The sequence below is a fragment of the Halichoerus grypus genome, chromosome 3, assembly GCF_964656455.1.
Source record: "Halichoerus grypus chromosome 3, mHalGry1.hap1.1, whole genome shotgun sequence".
In the NCBI taxonomy this organism is placed as follows: Eukaryota; Metazoa; Chordata; class Mammalia; order Carnivora; family Phocidae; genus Halichoerus; species Halichoerus grypus.
Genome location: NC_135714.1, coordinates 182559362 through 182581959, shown reverse-complemented (window position 1 = coordinate 182581959; position 22598 = coordinate 182559362).

Sequence of the window (22598 nt, the reverse complement as noted above, 5' to 3'; positions counted from 1 at the left end):
TTGCCAGAACTTACCTTATAACCAAAAGTTTGTACCCTTTGACCAACAGGGCCCCATTTCCTCCACCCCCTGGCAACCACGATTCTGCCCTCTGTTTCTATAAGTTCCGTTTTTTTCAGATTCCACATCTAAGTGAGAACATACAGTATTTGTCTTTCTCTGTCTGACTTATTTCACTTAGCATAATACCCTCTAGGTCCATCCATGTTGTCATGAAGGGCAGGATATCCTTCTTCTTTAAGGCGAAATAATATTCTCTTGTGTATTTTCTTTATCCATTCATCTATCAGTGGACACTTAGATAGCTTCTATGTCTTGGTTATTGTAAAAAATACTGCAATGAACATGGGCAGGTATCATTTGGAGTTGGTGTTTTCATTCCCCTTGAATAAATACCCGGAAGTGGAATTGCGAGATCACATGGCAGTTCTATTTTTAAAGTTTTGAGGAACCTCCATATTGTTTTTTTATACTGACTGCCTCAATTCCCATTCCTACCAGCAGTGCACAAGGCTTGCCTTTTCTCCACATCCTTGCCAGCACTTGTTATTTGTCTTTTTTTTTTTTTTTTTCGGTGCTAACCATTCTAACAGGTGGTAGGTGATCTCTCATTGTGATTTGGATTTGCATTTCCCTGATGACGAATGACATTGGTTATCTTTTTGGGTACCTTTTGGCCATCTGTCTGTCTTCTTTGGAAAAATGTCTATTCAGATCCTCTGCCCATTTCTAAATCAGACTGCTTGTTTTTTCCCTATTGAATTGTAGGAGTTCTTCATTATTTGGATATTAACTCCCCATCAGATATATAATTTGCAAATATTTTCTCCCATTCCGTTGGTTGCCTTTTCATTTTGTTGACAGTTTCTTTTCCTATGCAGAAGCTTTTTAGATTGATGTAGTCCCATTTGTTTATTTTCACCTTTGCTTCCTTTGCAAGAAAATTAATTTTGAATGGAATGTCCCACCATCTAGATATAAACACTACTCACACTTTTGCAACATTTTTTTCAGACATGTTCCTGTGTGTTTGTGTGGAGAGAGAGGGGGTAAGGAGAGAGAGAGGGAGAAAGAGAAGAAGGGAGGGAGGCCGGGAGGGAGGGAAGGAGAAAGACGTTTTTTTCTTTTTTCCCCTCACTAGCTCTCCCATTTATTTTGAAATAGTTTCAGGCTTACAGAAAATTTGCAAAAGTAGTATCAAGAATTCCATGATACTCTTCACCCAGATTCCCTAAATATTAACATTTAATCATATTTGCCTTTTATCTCCCTCCCCCCATATGTGTTATATTTTTCTGAGCCATCTGATAAAAAATTGCAAACTGTTCCCTGGCTTCTAAATAATTCTGCGTGTATTTCCTAAAAACAAGACCAGTCTTATACATACCCACACAGACTCAACAAAATTGGAAAATTAACAGCGATACCATCATATTATATAATCTACAGAATTTCGCCACGGAATTTCACCAATTGTTCATTGTTCTTTTAGCAGAAGGAAAAAAAAATCCGGCCCCAGGGCCAGTCCAACATCACTTAACAGAATTTAGTCTTCTTTTGGGGTCTAATGTGGGTGGTTCTTTAGCCTTTCTTTCTGGCTCTTGAAGATTTTCTTGCTGGACATTTTTGAAGAGTACAAACCAATTATCTTGTAAGAGAGTTTGAAGTTTGTTGCTGTTTCCTCCTAATTAGATCCACGTATACACATCTTCAGCAGGAATGGCATAGAAGCAAGGCCGTTTTGTTCTCGGGGCATCAGATCGGGCCACATGCTGGGGTGTTGACGTGTTACTGGTGACGTCAAGTTTGATCGGTCGGTTAAGGTGGGGTCTGCCAACATGTTCTACTGTAAATGATACTATTTTACCCTTTGTAATAAAAAACTATCTTGTGGGGAGAACTTTAATACTATGTAAATATCCCATGACTCTTGCATTGCTTTTACCTACTATTTTTACCATCCTGGCTGATTTTGGCCTGAATCAATCATCATTATGGTGACTATAAATGTTGATAATTCTCTAATTCCATCATGCCTCATTTACTAGCTTACATTATCCAGCGAGGAAATGCTTTCCCTCCTCCTCATTTATTTATTCACTTATTTATTCAATATCAGTACCCACAGATTCTCATTTTAGTCTCTATTTATTCTGATGCTCACATTGGTTCACACTTGGTCAGTGGGCACCCCTTTGATCTGGCTCCAAAGTCTTTTTGAGATGCGCCCAACATCCTTTGTCAACGTCCTTACTTATCTGCACAGTAAGAAGTTCTCACCCTGGAATCAGCCAGTCCTCCAAGTACTCTAGGTCCTTTTCTTGGAGAATGACATTTAAAAACCAGACGTGGGCACTAAACGTGTTCATCGCTCCTGGGGTGGCCATTGGCATAGATGGTCTCAGCAAACAGAACCAAGAATATGTTTGTGTCCTGAGATTCATGTTCATTCCTGAATCTATATATTTCATAACTGTATTTACACTAACACCTCCAATTCCAGTGCAACCCCACAGGATATATTCTAGGCTTCTCCTTTCGTGTATTTGTAATTTTATTCTCTGATGGTGAAAAACCTGGATCCCATTATTTGCTCAATCTAAGAGTCTCCATAACATAGTTTCAGAATTGCTAACATATACCACTGCGGGGCGGGGGGGGGGGGGGGGGGGGCGGGGAGAGCCCAAACCCCCACTAACTACAATAATTTCAATAGTTTTTGTCTTTAGCCTGAGGGCATAAAATCAAGTTACTGTGTTCAAAAATTCCTTAATTGGTTCCCTATGCTCCCTTTCTGTATGGTTGTCCTTTGTCTTAAATACCATTAGGATTATTTGTTTCTGCTCATGTTCTATTTGCAGCTTTTATCCCACATCCCAATGGATTCTATTTACTAATGTGTTTGTTTATTTATTTATTCTTTCAGTGTGTGAAGAATACACACGTTTCTAAAAATCGAAACTATACAAAAAGCTTACTCAAAAAAGCGTGACTCCATGCCATCCTTGTGACTTAGGGCTTTATTTACTTGAAAGACATTGCAAATTTTAAACATGGCAGTGACATTCTCAGGTTTCCATATTTGAAACATTAAAAAACATAACATAAACTAGAAAAAAAAAGAAATGTAGTAATCTAAGATAAGTCATGTAGTACAGGGCTAAGTTCATTTTAGGCATTTAATAAATAGAACTTGCATTGTCCTATGTTTGTGTATGTCTGGGACCTCTCCAAGGACACGCCTTTATATTTCTTAGCATGCTCCATGTTGCCTAGAAATATGCCATTTTCCCTATACAACCTTAGTTTATAATGATTAATACCTATTTGTTGAATGAATGAATGAATAAATAAAATGTACTTCTACCCAAAAAAAAAAAAAAAAGCGTGACTCCCCTCACCCATTCTACCTCCCTGAACGTGATCAATCTCATTTATTTCTGGTCTATCCTTCCTATCATTCTTTTGACACAAATAAACAGGCATGTAAATATTTTCTTATTTCCCATTTCTTTGTTACACAAAAGGTAGTAAAACATAGAGACTCCTTTGCACACAGCTTTTTCACGTAACAGTGCGTCTTGAAAATTATTCTATATCAGTCCATTGGGAGATCTTCATTCTTCTTTTTTAGGTGCAGAGTACTCCATTGTGTGGATCATGGTTTATTCAACCCCTCCTGTATACAGCCCTTGGGCTGTTTCCAATATTTTAATGCTGCAGGGCATAAACTCGTGCATATGTATTTTCATTTTGCTGGAGTTTATCTGCAGGATAAATTCTTAAGAGTGTAATTGCTGGGTCAAAATGTAGTGTTTTTTTGGTTGTTAGTTTTTTAAAGATTTAGGTATTTGAGAGAGAGAGCGCGTGTGAGCTCACAAGCAGGGGGAGGAGCAGAGGGAGAGAAACTCAAGCAAACTCTCCGCTGAATGGGGAGCCGGCCAGGCGCTTGATCACAACGCAAAGATCACGACCTGAGCTGAGACCAAGAGTCAGATGCTTAACTGACTGAGCCACCCAGGTGCCCCCAAAAGGTAGTTTTAATTAGATAATGGGGTTATTAGATATTGCCAGAATCCCCTTCAAGGCACTATACCAGTTTCCATTCTCATCAACAATGCTCAAATTGAGTATATTGTCATACTTTTTAATTTTCACCAATACGATAGGTGAGAACTGGCATTTCAGTGAAGTTGTAATTTGTATTTCCCTAATTATGGGTGGGGTTGAACTTTTTCTTTTGGGGGGAGTGAATATTTTTCACATATTTAGGCTATTTTTGGATCTTTTGTGTGTGTGAATGATCTTTTATCTTTTTTTTTTTTCTATCTAGTTTTGGTCTTCTTTCCCTTAATTTTAAACAGTTCTTAATACATTGGGGACATTATCCCTTAATCTGTGATAAATGTTGCAAATATCTCCTCGCAGTTTATCAGGTATATTTTGATTCTGGTCATTTTTTTGGCAAAAGATTTTATTTTAATCAAAAGATTTTTACCATCTTTTTACTTTTTTGTTTTGTTTTGTTTTTGCTTCTGGCCTTTGAGTCTTAGAAAACCTTTCCTCACATACACGTAATAACAGATTTACCTCCTGCTTTCTTCTAGTACTTCTTATGATTTTATTCTTTAAAAATTCAGATAATGGGTTTTGTACCCCTTTTTACAAAGTTTATATTATATATGAAGCCTTTCTTGTCTTTCTTTTTTTTTTTTAAGATTTTATTTATTTATTTGACAGAGACAGAGATAGCGAGAGCAGGAACACAAGCAGCAGGAGTGGGAGAGGGAGAAGCAGGCTTCCCCTCAAGGAGGGAGCCCGATGCGGGACTCGATCCCAGGACCCTGGGATCATGACCTGAGCCGAAGGCAGACGCTTAACGACTGAGCCACCCAGGCACCCATTTCTTGTCTTTCTTGATAAAAATTTCTTGTCTTGATAAAAATTATCTGAAGAGGGGCGCCTGGGTGGCTCAGTCGTTAAGCGTCTGCCTTCGGCTCAGGTCATGATCCCAGAGTCCTGGGATCGAGCCCCGCATCGGGCTCCCTGCTCGGCAGGAAGCCTGCTTCTCCCTCCCCTACTCCCCCTGCTTGTGTTCCCTCTCTCGCTGTGTCTCTCTCTGTCAAATAAATAAAATCTTTAAAAAAAAAAAATTTATCTGAAGATACGGTTTTTAAATGCTCCATTTCTTTGAGTGGGATTGATTATAATTGCTTGATTTATCTGTTATTGTTGGACATATTGGTAGCTTCTGCTTTTTTGATAATCTAAGTAACACTGTAATATATATGTATTAGGATATATATATGGATATATAAGTGTATATATATACATATACATAAATCTTTGAACAAGTCCATGATTGTTTCCTTAGAATAAATGTCTAGAAAAATAAAATGGACAATTTTATGCCAATAGGCAGGTGAATCCATCCATTAGTGATGGTACAACCATACCATGGAATACTACTCAGCAATGAAAAGGAAAAATCAGATGCATGCAACAACATGGATAAATCTCACAATCATTATGTTAGGTGAAAAAAGTAGAGACCAAAAGAAAAAAAAAGGAGGATGAAATGTATTATGTAATTTACATAAAATTCTTAAAGATGTAAATTAATCTATAGCGACAGCAAGTACAGTGGTGGTTTCTTGCGGATGGAGGTCAAAAGAGCACTAGCTTATAAAGGAATAGATTATAATAGATTATAAAGGGAATGGATATTATATAGAAACATTTGGGGGACATTTTCTTGATTGATGACAGTGTCATGGGTGTATGTGTATGTCAAGCTTATCAAATTGTGCCCTTTAAATATGTGCAGTTTATTGCATGCCCATTATACTTCATTAAAATTGTAAACAAAAAAGATATCAGGCCAAGTGGACCAGGAGAAAACAGATAACAGGCATTTCAAAAGCCCTTTATACTTACTGCCAATTCCTGGCCATTTTACACTTTATAGAGTAGATGTGTATAACCACTTCTCCACAGTTATTAGCAGCAATTTGGCATCTTTAAAAATCTTTGTTTTTACAAACAAATATCAAAACAATCTAAGATTGTTCTAAGGGGGAATTTCATTAATAATGCAGTCCAATATTTTCATATATATGTGTGACTTATATTTCTTCTTCTGTGAATTGTATAGATTGACCACTTTGCTAAATTTTCATTGATTTTTAAGATTTCTTTTTATAATATACCATACCTTCATTCCTGTATGTTGCAAATATTTCTTTAAATTTGTCTTTTGCAAAAAAAAAAAAAATAAAATAATAAATTTGTCTTTGCTTTCTTATGTTGTCTATGACATTTTTAGATGGACAGAATTTTTTTTTAAAGATTTTATTTATTTATTTGACAAGGGGGAATCACAAGTAGGCAGTGCGGCAGGCAGAGGGAGAAGGAGAGGCAGGCTCCCTGCTGAGCAGAGAGCCCAGTGTGGGGCTCGATCCCAGGACCCTGGGATCATGACCTGAGCCGAAGACAGACGCCTAACTGACTGAGCCACCCAGGCATCCCAGATGGATAGAATTTTCAAAAGATGCATACAATCAAATGTGGTGATTTCCTTCATGGCTCTTGTTGGAAAATTCAACCACATTCTGAAATCAATTCATTTTATTTTCCTAATGTTTGTTTAATTTCAATTTTTATACTTAATCTCCTTATTCCCCTCTGGAATTTACTCAGGTGTATGCTAAGAAAAAAAAATCTAACTTTTTTTCCGCACACGTAGTAAAACCTATTTCTAAGGATCATTTTGGTGATATTTCTAAAGAATAAATGGCCATTAAAAAAAAAAAACAAAAAACCCAGAGATTTGTAGTTCTATTGTCCTAGTTGTCCTATGTGTAAAGTAGTTATAGTAATTTCCACCCCATCACTGTATCACACATAGGAAACATTAGCTTACGCCAAATTGGGCTGGCTACTGCTTACACTCATGATAAGCATTTTGAGAAGAGGATATGATCCCCTGATGCCCTGAATTAATGCACCAACAAGGGCTTGAATCAATTACATCTGTAACCCATCCAGAGCTAAAATGAAGCATTTTGGCAGAAATGTGCTCACTGATGACATTCTCAATGTTATCCCTAAGCCTCTTGTTTTTCTCTTTTTCCAAACCCTCTATGGACCATTCATCAGACATAAGGGAGGTAAATCAGATCAACTGCAAGACAAGGAGAGGGAAAAAAAAAAAAGACAAGGAGAGGGAAAGAGGAGTGGATAGTAAAATTCACCAGCTTAAAAGAGAATCTACAACTAATTTCACCTGCATGAATTTGACTCCAGAGTTTTCCCTCTATATGTTATTCCTATATTTATTCCTTAAACACAAATGTTTGTTTAAGAAAAAAATGTGATGTACTGACTCTCACCTTTACAGACTCTTTAAGGATTGCAGATGTAACTCCTAGCACCTAATATGTGAAACTTCAAATTTATATAAAATATAAATTAGAGGGTCTGTTTGCTACTACAAAATTATCAACTTTATAAATCCTTTTAAATAGTTAGCTGTCCCAGTACACTTAAACTCTGACCGAACTGACAAAATACAATGTTCGTGGGCGGAGAAAATTAAGCTCATGCCATTTCTGTTTGGCTTTTAGTCTATATATAGCTGAACTTCTACCCGGGAAACACTGGAATCATCTTTTTGACCTTCATCTAGAAAGTATTTTGTAAGTGGCCTCACTATTTTAATAATATAGGAACCCTTTATAACATTTTATGATCACAGGCTTGGATAAACCATTGGTTACATTATGCACTTATAAAACAGTCACTGAATAGGAACATTGCATCCTTAGCAAAGATTCTGCCAAACATGGTCAGCTTTATTAGCATTTCCAGCCTTGTGGACATTGGTTCTTTTCTTCTCTCCCAGGAAAACCTACACAGACATTTGGAAGAATCTCTGCAGAGCCTAACGGTGCTAATATGATTGGTGAAGCCTTCTCCTTGAAGGGCTTGTATTTTGGTGGTCTGTCTCCCTGGGGTGGGGTCATGCTCCTTGTCTGTCTACTGGTATACATAACTCTGTTGGATTTGCTATACCAAAACACCATAGACTGGAAGCTTGGGAGTCCAAGATCAAGGTGCTGGTAGATTCCTTGTCTGGTGAAGGCCTGCTTCCTGGTCCATAGATGGCCATCTTGCTGAGCCTTCCCATGGCCAAGGGGCAAGGGAGCTCTCTGAGGTCTCTTTTATAAGGGCACAATCCCAGACATGAGGCTCTACCCTCATGACCTAATCACCTCCTGAAGACCCCACCACCTAACACCATCACAGTGGGGGTTAGGTTTCAACATATGAATTTTGGGGGGCCACAGACATTCAGTCTGTAGTGGGGCCTCAGAACAGTTTTAATGCTATGGATTCCTTTTTAGTTTGAGGCCAGTTCTTAGCCACCTACAGGGTGGGGCCTCTCTTTGGAGAAGGTGGAACCTCAGCTTTTTTAGTGCGTGGAGAAAGTTTGGGGAGGAGGTAGAAGAGAAGTGGCGTTGGGAGAATTCTGTCTCAGAGAGTGGCAGGGAAAGAGTTCATGGCTTTTGCCAGATCCTGAAAGAGGAGGTGTGGTGACCCGGACATCTACCTAGTAAGGCTTCAAGGATTCTAGGGACTGATTGCAAATCCTGCCTTGTGGGCCTATCCTCCCCTCCTCCCTTCCCCACTTCCCTACCTTTCAGCAGGAGTACACGGTCTGATGGAGACAGCTCAGGGCCCCTAGGCCCCTCTCTCTCTCCGGCATTTATAATACAAGGGTTCTCTGAAGGTCCTACCCAGACTGAGTCAGAAAGTCTTGGGGTGGAGCCCAGCCGTCTAGGGTATAAGAAGGCCACAGGTGATTCTGAGCATGCTGAATTTTAAGAATCGTTGCTGTTAGGTAATTGTATGTTAACTTGTCTCTCCTCTCAAGACCGTGTCTTCAGGGCAGAGACCAATGTTTTTCTCAACGCCTTCAAAGTACAGAATAGCAAAACTGTTTGGTGAATGAATGAACGAAGCCCATGAATTCCTGCCCAGTCTTAACTGTTTAATAAATGCTCGGTAAATACTTTTGACAGCATCAGACTCAAGGCGGATCTCTAAGGAACCAGAGCCAATGAGTTGCTGAGAAAAATCCCTCCCCTACCCTGGAAATAAAAGACATCTAGCTGTGAAAACAAACATTTCTCCAGAATCCATTTAGGACTCATTTAAGTAAAAGTTTTGTTTTTTTCTTCCTGATGGGAAATGGAACCAGTTTCATTGTAAAACAATTAGAAAATGCAAAGAAAGTATAAAAATGAAAATTAAAATGTATCTCTTACTCTACCACCTTCTGAGTCTTGTCTATGTACTTTTATACATATCCCTCCATTGTGATGTTAAAAATAAAAAATAAATCTTTTCTTTATACTGAAATGCAACACATGCTCAGAAGTTTGGAAAATACAGGACAGCATCACAGGGAAAATAACATCACCAATAATTTCATCACTCAGAAAGGTTAATGCCCTGGGGAATCTCCCTCCAGACTCTGTGTGTATCTGTATGTTTTTTAAAACCTGGATATGCTCTTAACCTCCTCCTCTGTGATTCTAGCCCCCAGCTCCAGCATTTCATACGTGATTTCTTCCTGCGTTGTGTAATGTACAAGGCACACTCACAATGGACTTGCAGGAAAGCCTGTATGCTGCATATGGCCCAAAGGCCCAAAGCTTGAATCTGCTCTCTGATTTTCCTTAGCACCACCCTGACTTCTTCAAGGATGAGTTAATTTAATGGGCAAAATGCTGGGAACTTTTTAAGTCTCGGGCTTTCACTGAATAAGAAGGCTGTTCTATTCCAAGAAAAAGTATGAAGATCACCGGGCTTTCCTTGGAGGATGAGCTGGGCTGACATCAGCCCACTCTTTTCTGGCCCTTGGCTGATGCGTAGGATTTCAAGAACAAGCAGTCATCCATAGATGCTCATCTTGCTGTGTTTCTTCCTATTGTCTTCAAGGTAATCATTTGAAAATAGATAGGATATTGCCCCCACCCACCCATCCTGGAACTCTCCGCTAAACCTGTCTACATGGACTATGACCTTTGTAATCTTCACCAGCAGAACTGAATTCTCTGGCTTTGATTTCCTCGTTTTCAGCGTATCTGTGGGGAGAAAGGGATGGTGGTGATGAATGGGGAGACAAGGCAATCTCAGATAAGGGTGGGACACTCATCAGCTTTTTGTAATGATATTGTAATTTCAAGGTAAAGCTTATTGTGGGTAATTTGGAAAGCAGAGTAAAGTGTAAAGAAGGAGCGAAAATAATCACCTGTCCTCCCAAATCTAAAGTAAGCCCCATTAGCATTTTGTCTTTCAGTTTTTTGTCTGTGCATTTATCTTCATAAGCATTGAAAAAATATTGTATATAAAACTTGCAACCTCATTTTTTCACTGAAAATTGTAGCAAAATTTTTGTATATTATAAAACATTCAGAAGCATAATTTAAATGTCATTTCCCAACATATACTTTCCTGAATCCTTTCCCTATTTTTGCTTTAAATTTTTTTATAAAGATTTTTATTTATTCACTTGAAAGAGAGAGAAAGCATGAGAGGGAGCAGGGGAAGAGAGAGACAACCAGACTCCCCGCTGAGTGAGAAGCCTGACGTAGGGCTCAATCCCAGGACCCTGAGATGATGACCTGAGCTGAAGTCAGACCCTCAACTGACTGAGCCACCCAGGCACCTTGCTTTAATTTTTTTTTAAGTTTTTATTTTAATCCCCTGGTGCTCATCACACAAGTGCACTCCTTAATCCCCATTTCATCCATCCCCTTACCCACCTCTGGTAGCCATCAGTTTGTTCTCTATAGTTGAAAGTCTCTTTCTTGATTTGTCCCTCTATTTTTCCCTTTGCTCATTTGTTTTGTTTTTTGATTTCCACATATGAGTGAAATCATTTGGTATTTGTCTTTCTCTGACTTATTTCACTGAGCATTATACTCTAACTCTATCCATATCATTGCAAATGACAAGATTTCATTCTTTTTTATGGCTGAATAATATTCCATTGTATAATATGTAGCATATCTTCTTTATCCATTCATCAGTTAATGGACACTTGGGCTGATTCCATGTCTTGGCTATTGTAATTAATGCTGCTATAAACATAGGGGTGCATATATCCCTTTGAGTTAATGTTTTTGTATTCTTTGGGTAAATACCCAGTAGTGTGATTATTGGATCACAGGGTAGTAATTTTTTTTAAAGATTTTATTTTTTATTTATTTTAGAGAGAGGGAGAAGGCACATATGTATGAGTGGGTCAGGGGTGGGGAGGGCAAAAGGGGAGGGAGAAGGAGAGGGAGAGATTCTCAAGCAGACTCTGTGCTGAGCGCAGAGCCTCATCGGGACTTGATCCCACGACCCTGAGATCATGACCTGAGCCAAAACCAAGAGTTGGACACTAAACAACTGAGCCACCCAGGTGCCCCATAGGGTAGTAATATTTTAACTTTTTGAGGAACCTCCATATTGTTTTCCACAGTGATTACACCAGTTTGCATTCCCACCAACAGTGCACGGGTGTTCCTTTTTCTCCACATCTTCACCAACATCTGTTGTTTCTTGTGTTTTTGATTTTAGCCATTCTGACAGGTGTGAGATAATATCTCATTGTAGTTTTGATTTGCATTTCCCTGATGATCAGTGATGCTGAGCATCTTTTCATGTGTCTGCTGGCCATCTGCAAATCTCCTTTGGGGAAATATCTGTTCATGTCTTCTGCGCATTTTTAAATTGGATTATTTGGTTTTTGACTGTTGAGTTTTATAAGTTCTTTATGTATTTGGATACTAACCCTTTATCTGATATGTCATTTGCAAGTATCTTCTCTCATTCAGTAGGTTGCCTATTAGTTTTGTTGATTGTTCATTTGCTGTGCAGAAGTTTTTTATTTTGATGGAGTCTCAACAGTTTATTTTTGCTTTTGTTTCCCTTGCCTCAGGAGATATATCTAGAAAGAAGTTGCTATAGCCAATATCAGAGAAGTTACTGCCTGTGCTCTCTTCTAGGATTTTGATGGTTTCAGGTCTCACATTTAGGTCTTTGTTCCATTTTGAATTTATTTTTGTATATGGTGTAAGAAAGTGGTCCAGTTTCATTCTTCTGCATGTTGCTGTCCAGTTTTCCCAACACCATTTGTTGAAGGGCCTGTCTTTTTCCCCGTTGGATATTCTTTCCTGCTTTGTCAAAGATTAATTGACCATATAATTGTGGGTTTATTTATGGATTTTCTATTCTGTTCTATTGATCTATGTGTCTATTTTTGTGCCAGTACCATACTGTGTTGATCGCTACAGCTTTGTAATATAACTTGAAGTCTGGAATTGTGATGCCTCCAGCTTTGCTTTCTTTTTCAAGATTGCTTTGGCTATTCAGGGTCTATTATGGTTCCATACAAATTTTAGAATCGTTCTAGTTCTGTGAAAAATGCTGTTGGTATTTTGATAGGGATTGCATTAAATCTGTAAATTGCTTTGGATAATATAGACATCTTAACAATATTTTTTCTTTCAATCCATGAACATGGAATGTCTTTCCATTTCATTGTGTCATCTTCAATTTCTTCCATTAGTGTTTTACAGTTTTCAGAGTACAGGTCTTTCACCTCTTTGGTTAGATTTATTCCTAGATATCTCATTATTTGGGGGCAATTGTAAATGGGATTGTTTTCTTAATTTCTCTTCTTGCTGCTTCATTATTGGTGTATAGAAATGCAACAGATTTCCTGTAGATTGATTTTGTATCTTGCGATTTTACTGAATTTGTTTATCAGTTCCAGAAGTTTTTTGGTGGAGTCTTGGGTTTTCTGGATATAGTATCATGTAGTATGCAAATAGTGAAAGTTTTACTTCTTCCTTACCAATGTGGATGCCTGTTGCTTTAAGTTTTTGCTAAATATTCTTACCTACGTAGCTTTGACCATATTTCTGTAAAGCTGGGGTAGACTCCTCAGAGTGGAATAAAATTTGGATACATTGATGTCTTTGATAGCTATTCCTAATCACTTTCCAGAATGGTCCAACTTCCACTGCCATGACCTCAGCGTATGAGTGCAAAAGAAGCAAACATGAAAGGTGCACTGCTCAGGAATCTTCACAGCACTAGATGGCCCAAGATGTCAAAACTCAGGTGGGTTTACTGACATGATCCCTCTTAGCATCTACATTCTACAATCCTAAAAATGCAGCACAAGTCTCTTTTAGATTCCATCTGGGGAGTTTGGCCTCAGAAATGGCTCCTATTATAGCCTGGTCAGCCCATGTTTCGAAAACATGGGTTTCAAGCAAGGCATTCTAGAGGTGTCCCCAGGTGTAAATATTTCTGATGAAGCTAGATTTACTGTTTTCCTTTAACTATGTTGAGTTTTTGTAAGACATCACCCTTGCACAGAAAATGTATCGCTCATCCAACCTCTCTACTTAAGAACTTGAACATTTAGTTCTTTTCACTTGAGTTTAAAAATAACACCATGATAAAATCCTTGAAGGCCAGTGACCACATGCATTGGTTCATTAGCTATTAGACTCTGCTACTGAGGAGACATGAGTCTGAGAGGCTGGTTCCTTCATACCATGTATGGGTAAGAGGAAAAGTGTCTCGGCCCAACCAAATCCCATTACCTTAGGCCACCGTGTGACCGATGCAGAGTTAGTCACAAGGAGAAGCAGGCCAGAACATGTGTGTGGTTCAGGTCAATTAGAAAAATGACCCTAATGTTGGTGAGTCAGCTCTAGTAATTTTGTAGATGTGGGACAACAGTCTAATGAACTCTCATAGATGTGATGCAAATTGTGGAAAGGACCCTGAGCAATTATCGAGTACGCAGATAAGCAATTAAGAAGTCAGAGACAAACCCAAGATCCCATGGCTTGTTAGTGGCTCTCTGGGTCTTTAACTAGGTCTTCTGATCATAAGCTAAGTGCACTTTCTAGTACTACATTCGGTGCCTCTCTGGCCCATGTCCACAGAGTCGTGGCAATGTCAGCTGAGCTTGGCAGAATGGGTTGAGAAAGAAGCCTGGACTTGTGAGAGGACCTCCCTTATTATTTATGTTGCTGTCACCTGCAAATAGTGGAATTTTCTGGTGCAGCCCTGAAGCTGACAGTCATCCACTTATCCTCGTATGCATCTATCAGGAAGAAATAAAACGCACTTAAGAATTCAGTTCTCTCGCCCCTTATTTATAGCAAACCCCCTCTATGTGAAAGGATAGCTCCAAATCAAGATTCCTTTCCGATGAGATGCAACCCGATCTGCAGTGAAACATGTAGTCAGGGGACTATAATTTCCTGCCCTCAACATCATTAAACCTCAGCAAGGCCATCCCATTAGCTTGTTGTCATGTAATTGTATAAACACAGGTTTGCCAGTTCAAAGCACTTGGAAGTATTTCATTTGCCTTCTTCATAGCTAGGCAATACTGACCACATGCTGAGGCTAAAAAAAATAACTAGCTCGTCCCAGCTAGTGATTTGGATTTGTAGGAAGGCAGCTGGACAAGTCTTCAGATATATGCCACCATTCTGTGGCCATCTGCTTGGGTGTGGAAGCTGGGAATAAAAGAAAAGGGTGAATGTCCTCCTTGGTTTCTCCCTCCCTTGTTCCTCATAGGCTGAATTTAATTCAGTTGAACCAACATGCATGGAAGGGATCCCAGGTGGAAGGTTCAGCAATAGGCCATGGGGGGAGGAGGAATCAGACCCATTTCCTATTCTCAAGGACTTCAAGTTCCTGAAGATGAGATAGGCATATAAACAACTCTAACTCAAGGCGGAACAGCAGGAGTGTCGTGATGGCTACGGAAGCGCGATGTAGCACAACAAAGAGGGAAATTAATTTTGCTTGAGAGATTCTGGAAGGCTACATGGAAAAGTGTAGCATTTAGCAGGTGAAGGGAATTCTCTGAAGAGGAACCACTGTGAACAGTATGAGTCAAAGGCACATGGCCAGGGAAGTGCAAGTGGGGCTAAGGAATTCAGTGTGAGTAGTGAACATCATCTCTGACCACAAGAAGATCAGGTGTATGCAGAGGCCCGGTGGTGTCCTCATCTCCAGCAGGGCCAAACAGCACTTAGCATGTCATGAGTGCCTGGTAACGGAGGGAAGGAATTCCTGGGAAAGAGGTCCTGCTCCAGCCGGGTATTTTTGGTGCATATGCAGAGATCCATTCAAGTTACTTCTAGCAATGGGTGGTTCCTTTTAATAATATATTTGGACTGGAACAATGGAGGCAACTCTAAGGACCCCCAACTCTAGGGACCACAGCAGGTGTGGTCTCTGGAATGCTTTTTGGCATTGGTCAGCTCTCCTCTCTTACAGCCAGCTTCCTCTGCTTCAGCCAGGTCTCGGTATGGAAGTGGTTCCAATCGCCACTCTGACTCCTCTCTCCATGTCACAGCAGTCCCCCTGCTCCTACTGTTGTTTGGCTCAGGCTCTTCCATGTCTAATGCTAGGAGCAGGACACTTGCTGGCCCGGACGATTTTTGCATACCAGGCCACAAGATGCCCCTACCTACTTCAACCAGCAATGCCAGGCTGGCAGAGGGCCAGCAAGACCTGCAGGCAAAGGTGTCTCCCTTAGAATTGGGGTACGGTTGCCCTGAGAGTCTCAAGTACACCTGCAGAGGAAATAGAGTTGAGTTAGGTTTATGCCGGTTGACCAAGGAATCTGAACTGTGTTCGGTAGGCACAGTGTTGTCGAAGGCTTTTATGAGCAGAGCCTGCTGACTCCATATCCTTTTGAATCCTCAGATTCTATCATGCCATACGTCAGCAGTCTAACAACTCATTGCCCTATAATATTTTCCTTTATTTCAGTATTGTGTCTTCACTTGCAAACCTTATCACTCCATTCCCAATTTGGCTCCATCACTCCCTTTGTTCTCTGTGCCCTCGGCAGATGGCCCCCCATGAGTGGGCCTCGTCTAACCAGTTGAAGGCCTGAACAGGACAAAAGCCTGACCCTCCCCTGAGTAAGAGAGAATTCTCCTGCCAGATGGCCTTCAAACTGAGATCAGCTCTACAGATTTTGGACTTGCCAGCCTCCATAATTGTGTAGGCCAATGCTTTCATTAATCTCTTTCCAATATATGTTATTGATTCTGTTTCTCTGGTGAACCCTGACTACCACACTGCCCTAAAAGAAACCCATTACCCCATTAGTCGTCATTCCCTACCTCTCCTCCCTCCAGTCCCAACCAACCACTACATAGGCCTATACTGGCTTATTTCATATAAATGGAATCATACAATGTGTGGTCTTCTGGAACTAGCTTCTTTTACCTAGCATTATATTTTTAAGGTTCCTCCAAGTGATAGCATGTATCAGTACTTAGTTTCCTTTTATTGCTAGATAATGTTTCAATTGTATGGATATACCACATTTTAGTTTTCCATTCATCAGTAGGTGTCTATTTGGATGGTTTCTACTTTTTGGCTATAATGAATTGTAGCCATAAACACTTGCTGACAAGTTTTTGGATAGATGTGTGCTTCTATTTCTCTTGGGTATAAATTTGGAGTGGGGGGAATGGAATTGCCCAGTCATAGGTAACTATGGTTGACATTTTGAAGAAGTGCCAAACCATTTGCCAAAGTGTCTTTACCATTTTACCAATGATGTATAGTCCCAATTTCTCCACATCCTTGTCAACACTTATTGTCTATCTTCTTTTGGTAGCCATCATAGTGGGTGTGAAGTGGTATCTCACCAAGGTTTTGCTTTTCATTTCTCTCAGAGCTAATGGTTTTGAGTATCTTTTTATGTGCTTATTGACCACTTGTATATATTCTTTGGAGAAATGTCTATTCAAATCCTCTGCCCATTTTTAAATTGTGTTATCTTTTTCTTATTGAGTTTTAATAGCTCATAAATGTTCTGAAGAAGAGTGCTCTTCTATTTTTGGGAAGAATTTGAGAAAGATTATTATCAGTACTTTTAAGATTTGGTATACTTTACCATGGAAACCATTTGATCCTAGTCTTTGTGAGAAGTTTTAAAATTACCAATTCAATCTCTTTTCTTGGTATAGGTCTGGTCAGATTTTCTACTTCTTCTTGAGTCAGTTTTGCTACTTTTTATCTATAGGAATTTGTCCATTTTGCCTAAGTTATCAGAGTTATTTCCTTTTTTTAAAGGAGGGGAGGGGCAGAAGGAGAGGGAGAGAGAGAGAAGGCTCCTCTGCCCAGCGCCGAGCCTGACCCGGGGCACTATCTCACAACCCTAAGGTCACGACCTGAGCTGAAATCAAGAGTCAAGACACTCAACCGACTGAGCCACCCAGGTACCCCTAGGTTAACAGAGTTATTGATTTGAGATTTTCTTTTTAGAGGCATGCCTTTATGCAGATTGCCTTAGCTATGTCCTACAAGTTTTGGTATGTTGTGTTTTCATTTTTATTCATCTCAAAGCATTTTCTAATTTCCCTTGTGTTTTCTTCTTTGACCCATTGGTTACTGACTCCTGTGCTGTTATATTTTTGTTCATGTCCCAAATTTCCTTTCCTTCCTGATCGATTGACTCTTTTTCACCATGAAATGTCCCTTTTGGTCTCTAGTAACATTTTTGTATGTGGGTGTGCTTTAATGTCTATTTTGTCTGATATTGGCATAGCTGCTTCAGCTTTACCATGGCTGTTTTTCGCCTGGCTTTTTTTTTTCCATCCTGTTATTTTCCGCCTATTTGTATCCTTATATTAAAATCTGCCTCCTGTGCAGAACATAATTTTTTAATCCAAAGAGGCAATCTTTGTCTTTTAATTAAGTTGCTTAATCTCATTGGGGCGCCTGGGTAGCTCAGTTGGTTAAGTAGCCAACTCTTGATTTTGACTCAGGTCATGATCTCAGGGTCCTGGGATCTAGCCCTGCATCAGGCTCCGTGCTCTGCAGGGAGTCTGCTCGAGGATTCTCTCCCTCTCCCTCTGCCCCTCCACCCTGCTCACTCAATCTCTCTCTCTCATAAATAAATAAATCTTTAAAAAATAATCTCCTGATATGAATGATATGGTTATTAATGATATGGTTAGATTCACATCTGCCATATTGATTTTTGTCCTCTGTATATCTCATTTCTTTGTTCCTCTATTCCTCCTTTACTGTCTACTTTTGCATTAAGTGGATATTTTCTAGTGTAACATTTTAATTCCATTAACTTCTTAAGTGTATTTTTGAATTATTTTCTTAAGGGGTGTTCTAAATCTTACAACATACATCTTCACTTACCAGAATCCACTTCAGATTCATACTAGCTTAGTTCCAAGGAAATACAGAAACTTTATTCCTACATAACTCCATTTCTCGCATGCTTTTTTGTGCTGTTATTGTTAATTTACATTACATCCACATCTTACAAAAAACAATACATTGTTGTAATTATTGTTTTATATAACATCTTTTAAAGATGCTGAGGGAAGGAGAAGAGGAAGTATATACTGTAACATTTGTTATAATAGTTTTATTATTTACCCTTTTGGCTCATTCATTTCCTCCTTTGGATTTCAATTACCATCTGATGTCATTTCCTTACTCTATTGCTTCCTTTGTGCTCATGTTGTCAAATATATATTATGTTTGTGTATATTCTGTTATATATGGATTACTTTGTCTGATTGTTTTAAATCAGTTAAGAAAAGAAAGAAGACACGTGCAATCATACAATTTTTTTCATCTCCTCCATAGTCTCCTTTATTGGGGCTCTTTGATGTCCCTGCTCAGATTTCCCTCCTGATTTTTATCTTTTAACCCCACAAACTAGGGGTTGCCCCTGGTTCTGCATAAGTCACTTACTGGTCAAAAGTTGTGCATAAGCCAGCAGTTAGATCTTTGCCCTCTACTTGTTGGATGCCTGTGTAGCTTGTAGGTTGCTATCACGTTTCAGGGAATTTACATTTTTTTGGTTCCACATTCAGCCAGAGACTAGTAGCATGGAGTTCCTCTCTGATTACTCCTCAGAGAGCTCAGTCTTGGACACGCACAATCTTCTAGGCTCCCAGGAATGAGTGTGATTTTTGTTGCAAGCCTGCCTTCCTAGGAGTAGCCCCTTAGTGGGAGTAGCTTACTGTTCAGTCGGTGTTTGCTCAGAGGTTATGTTTGAGCCCCTTGTGTCAGGGAGGCTTCTGCCCTGTGATGGTGGGCCTGGGTGTGGCTTGGGGATGCTTTGAAGTCTGCCCCATGTCCTGCTCTGATTACTCCTGAGTGGGTGCAGCCTAGAGCACCCCCAGAATTGATTGTGATCCCAGGAGTTCTCTTCTTGGCTCTTTCCCTGGTTCTATTAAACGTCCGGCTGCTCTGCTGCTTTATGTGTATCATGGAGTCCCCAAGCCTCCTTTACTCTCCACCAAGCTACGCACTGGTTTTGACAACATCCTTAGGCATGCTGTTCTCCAGGCTCTGTTCCAAATAAAGTCAGTCTTCTCGGGCAGAGCTGTGGTGCTACTCATCCTTATGGCCTGCCTTTCCTCTGGGACTGACCCCTGTGCCTCTGCCCTGGAACCGAGGGTGGGGATCCGCTTTTTCTGACAGTGACACCCCTGCTCCACAAGTGGGCACAGCAGAAGGAGGAAGTGGTCCTCCTGGCTCGCCTCTCCCGGGCTGGGGAGGGGCAGGGACGGTTCTGTCCCACCCTGACTGCCCTAGAGCTCCGCCTGCAAGCAGGAGGCCCGGGTCCTCTCAGCTACTCTTGCCTGGAACAGAGCTTCTGCCACAAAGGGCTGGGGAGGATGAGAAATGCAAGCAGCCTGCCTCTCTCAAAATGCAACTGCAGCCCCTGACAGGGAGTCAGGGGGAGAGAGAACCTCCATCTTCTTGGCCACGTCTATCCAAAGTCGAGGGCCAGGGTACCACTTCTGGAACATGGAGCTGTGGGGGAGGAGGGGTCAGGAAGGCCCTATCTCAAAAGTCACAGACCCTGGTCGATTTTGTATTTAGTAGGTTTCCTTGAATGAATATTTATCCATTTGCTCTATGTCCTTAGGACAATTTCTGGAGATTTGAAATGACCATGGCTGTGTGTGTGTGTGTGTGTGTGTTTTCTAAAGATTTTATTTATTTATTTGAGAGACAGTGAGAGTGAGAGAGACCACAGAAGGAGAGGGAGAGGAAGAGCAGGCTCCCCAATGAGCAGGGCTCAGGGCTCCATCCCAGGACCGTGAGATCATGACCTGAGCCAAAGGCAGATGCTTAACCAACTGAGCCACCCAGGCGTGCCTGTGTGTGTTTTTAAAAACACTTTCTCCTATTTGAGAGAGAATCTACCCTGAGCTCCTTACTCTGTCGCTCTGGAAGCCCGCTCATCTGCCACCTTGGCATACTATCTGGAGTAGGAAAGAAAAGAAGGAATGTATCGCTGGTTTGCCGGGCATTTCATCCACCCCTGTGGCCTGTACCCAGCTTCATTTCATGCCATGATTCCTCTAGTACTGAGTGACTATAAAGCCAGGAGACAAATCGGTTAGTGAGATTCTGCTTTTATTTCTGATGAGTGAGAACAGGAGTTACTTTTTCAGTCTGGCTTCAGTAAAATATTCAGAGAAAAACTTTTTTGTCTATAAGCGTCTTCTAGGAAAACATTAAAGTTTGCACAAAATCAATTTTCCCATTCAAATTTCAGTTGCGTTTATATGAAAAGTTTTTGGCTGCACTGAACCATTTAAGATGTAGTGAAATTTCTTTTAAATTTCAAATTTAAAAAATACTAATTTTCTAATAATAATTCTTTGTTAATCTTTCAGTAAATTTTTCTGGTGGAAAATTTAAAACTGTGGGAGTGTCCTTAAGAGCTTTGGGCTCTTCTGGGGCACCTGGGTGACTCAGTCGGTTAAGCATCGACTCTTGGTTTCGACTCACGTGTGATCTCAGGGTCGTGAGATCAAGCCCTGTGATGGGCTCCATGCTCAGCGAGGAGTCTGCTTGAGATTCTTTCTCTCCCTCTCCCTCTGCCCTTCCCCCTGCTCATGCGCTTTCTCTCTCTCTCTAAAATAAATAATAATAATAAATAAATAAATAAAAAGCTTTGGGGTCTTCCAGACTCACAGGGCAATTTCCTGGTCCTTCCATGGGTTGTATTAGATTGTGTCGCTCCATTACAGTACCCAGACATTCACATACCATTTTCATAGTTTTTTGCCATATTTTCACTCTTTGTGTGCCACCTGCATTTAGTCACTTAATATTTTTCTTTCTATTTTGAAGTATTTATTTCTAAATGCATTCATTTTTATTTTTATTTATTTTTTTTAAAGATTTTATTGATTTATTTGACAGAGAGAGACACAGCGAGAGAGGGAACACAAGCAGTGGGAGTGGGAGGGAGAAGCAGGCTTCCCGCGGAGCAGGGAGCCCGATGTGGGGCTCGATCCCAGGACCCTGGGATCATGACCTGAGCCGAAGGCAGACACTTAACGACTGTGCCACCCAGGCACCCCAAAATGCATTCATTTTTAAAGCAAACATTTTATCACTAGGGCAAATAACCAATTAGTAAATATGATAAAACCAAAAATTATTAAAAATTCCTCCCTCCCTCCTTCTCTCCCTTCCTTCCTTCCTTCCTCCTTCCCTTCTTCCTTCTTTCCCTCCTTCCTCCTTCCTCCTTCCTTCCTTCCTTTCTTCCTTCCTTCCAGACTCAGGCTTGAGGCCTGCTTTCTTGGTAAAAAGGGGCACCATGCAAACAAAGAGAATGAGCTTAGCTGCATTTGATCAGTGCTCACCAGTGCTGGGCGCTGTCATAAGCCCTTTATGCGCAGAACCTCATTTGACATTTATAACAACTGTATGAGGTAGGCTGGTCTCCCCCACTCTGCACATGAGGAGCATAGATAGCAGGGCCAGGATTCAAGCGGAGGTGGTCTGGAGTGAGCGCTCTTCATCACTCCTGCTAACATAAAAGGCCCCCAGAGCAGTGATCATCGCCTGATGCTATGACCACCTGGCCCACAAGGGGCAGCCCCAGACCCTGGAAAACCTGCTCTCGGAGGGGATCCGCAGCCGACTAGGGAGAGGCTTCCTTCCACACTCATACGCGGAGAAATGCTGCACGGAGGGCCCTTCCCCTCTGCCCTCTCCCTGCTCGCAATCTATATCCGCTTCTAAGCACTTCTCAGAGGCCTGCGGCAACAACTGGTTATTTAACGCAGCATTTCCCAAACCTATTTGATCTCGCACTCCTCTGCAGAAGAATATGCATTAGTATCTCAGGAGATAACGAACGTCTCATGGAGCAGTTTGAGAAACCTAAATTAGTCTCAGTGTTTAGAACGAAATCATTTCATCCAAAGACATCTCTTGCATGTAAAGATGAAAAAGACGCTTCTTACTTGAGCTTAAGTCTTCACATGGGGTTTCTGCTGCCAGGTGGATTTCCTCACGCCTTCAAACCCAGGCAACGTCCAAGGATCAGCTGCTTAATAAAACCTCTCCCAGCAACTCTGCGTCCCGGCTCCAGGAGTCAGTGCAAGAGCGCCTAGTTCTGGCGGGCAAGGGCCGTTCCTCATTCCCACCACCACTGGGTGCCGGGGGCCCGGACGCGGGAACCCCTGGGCTTTTGAACT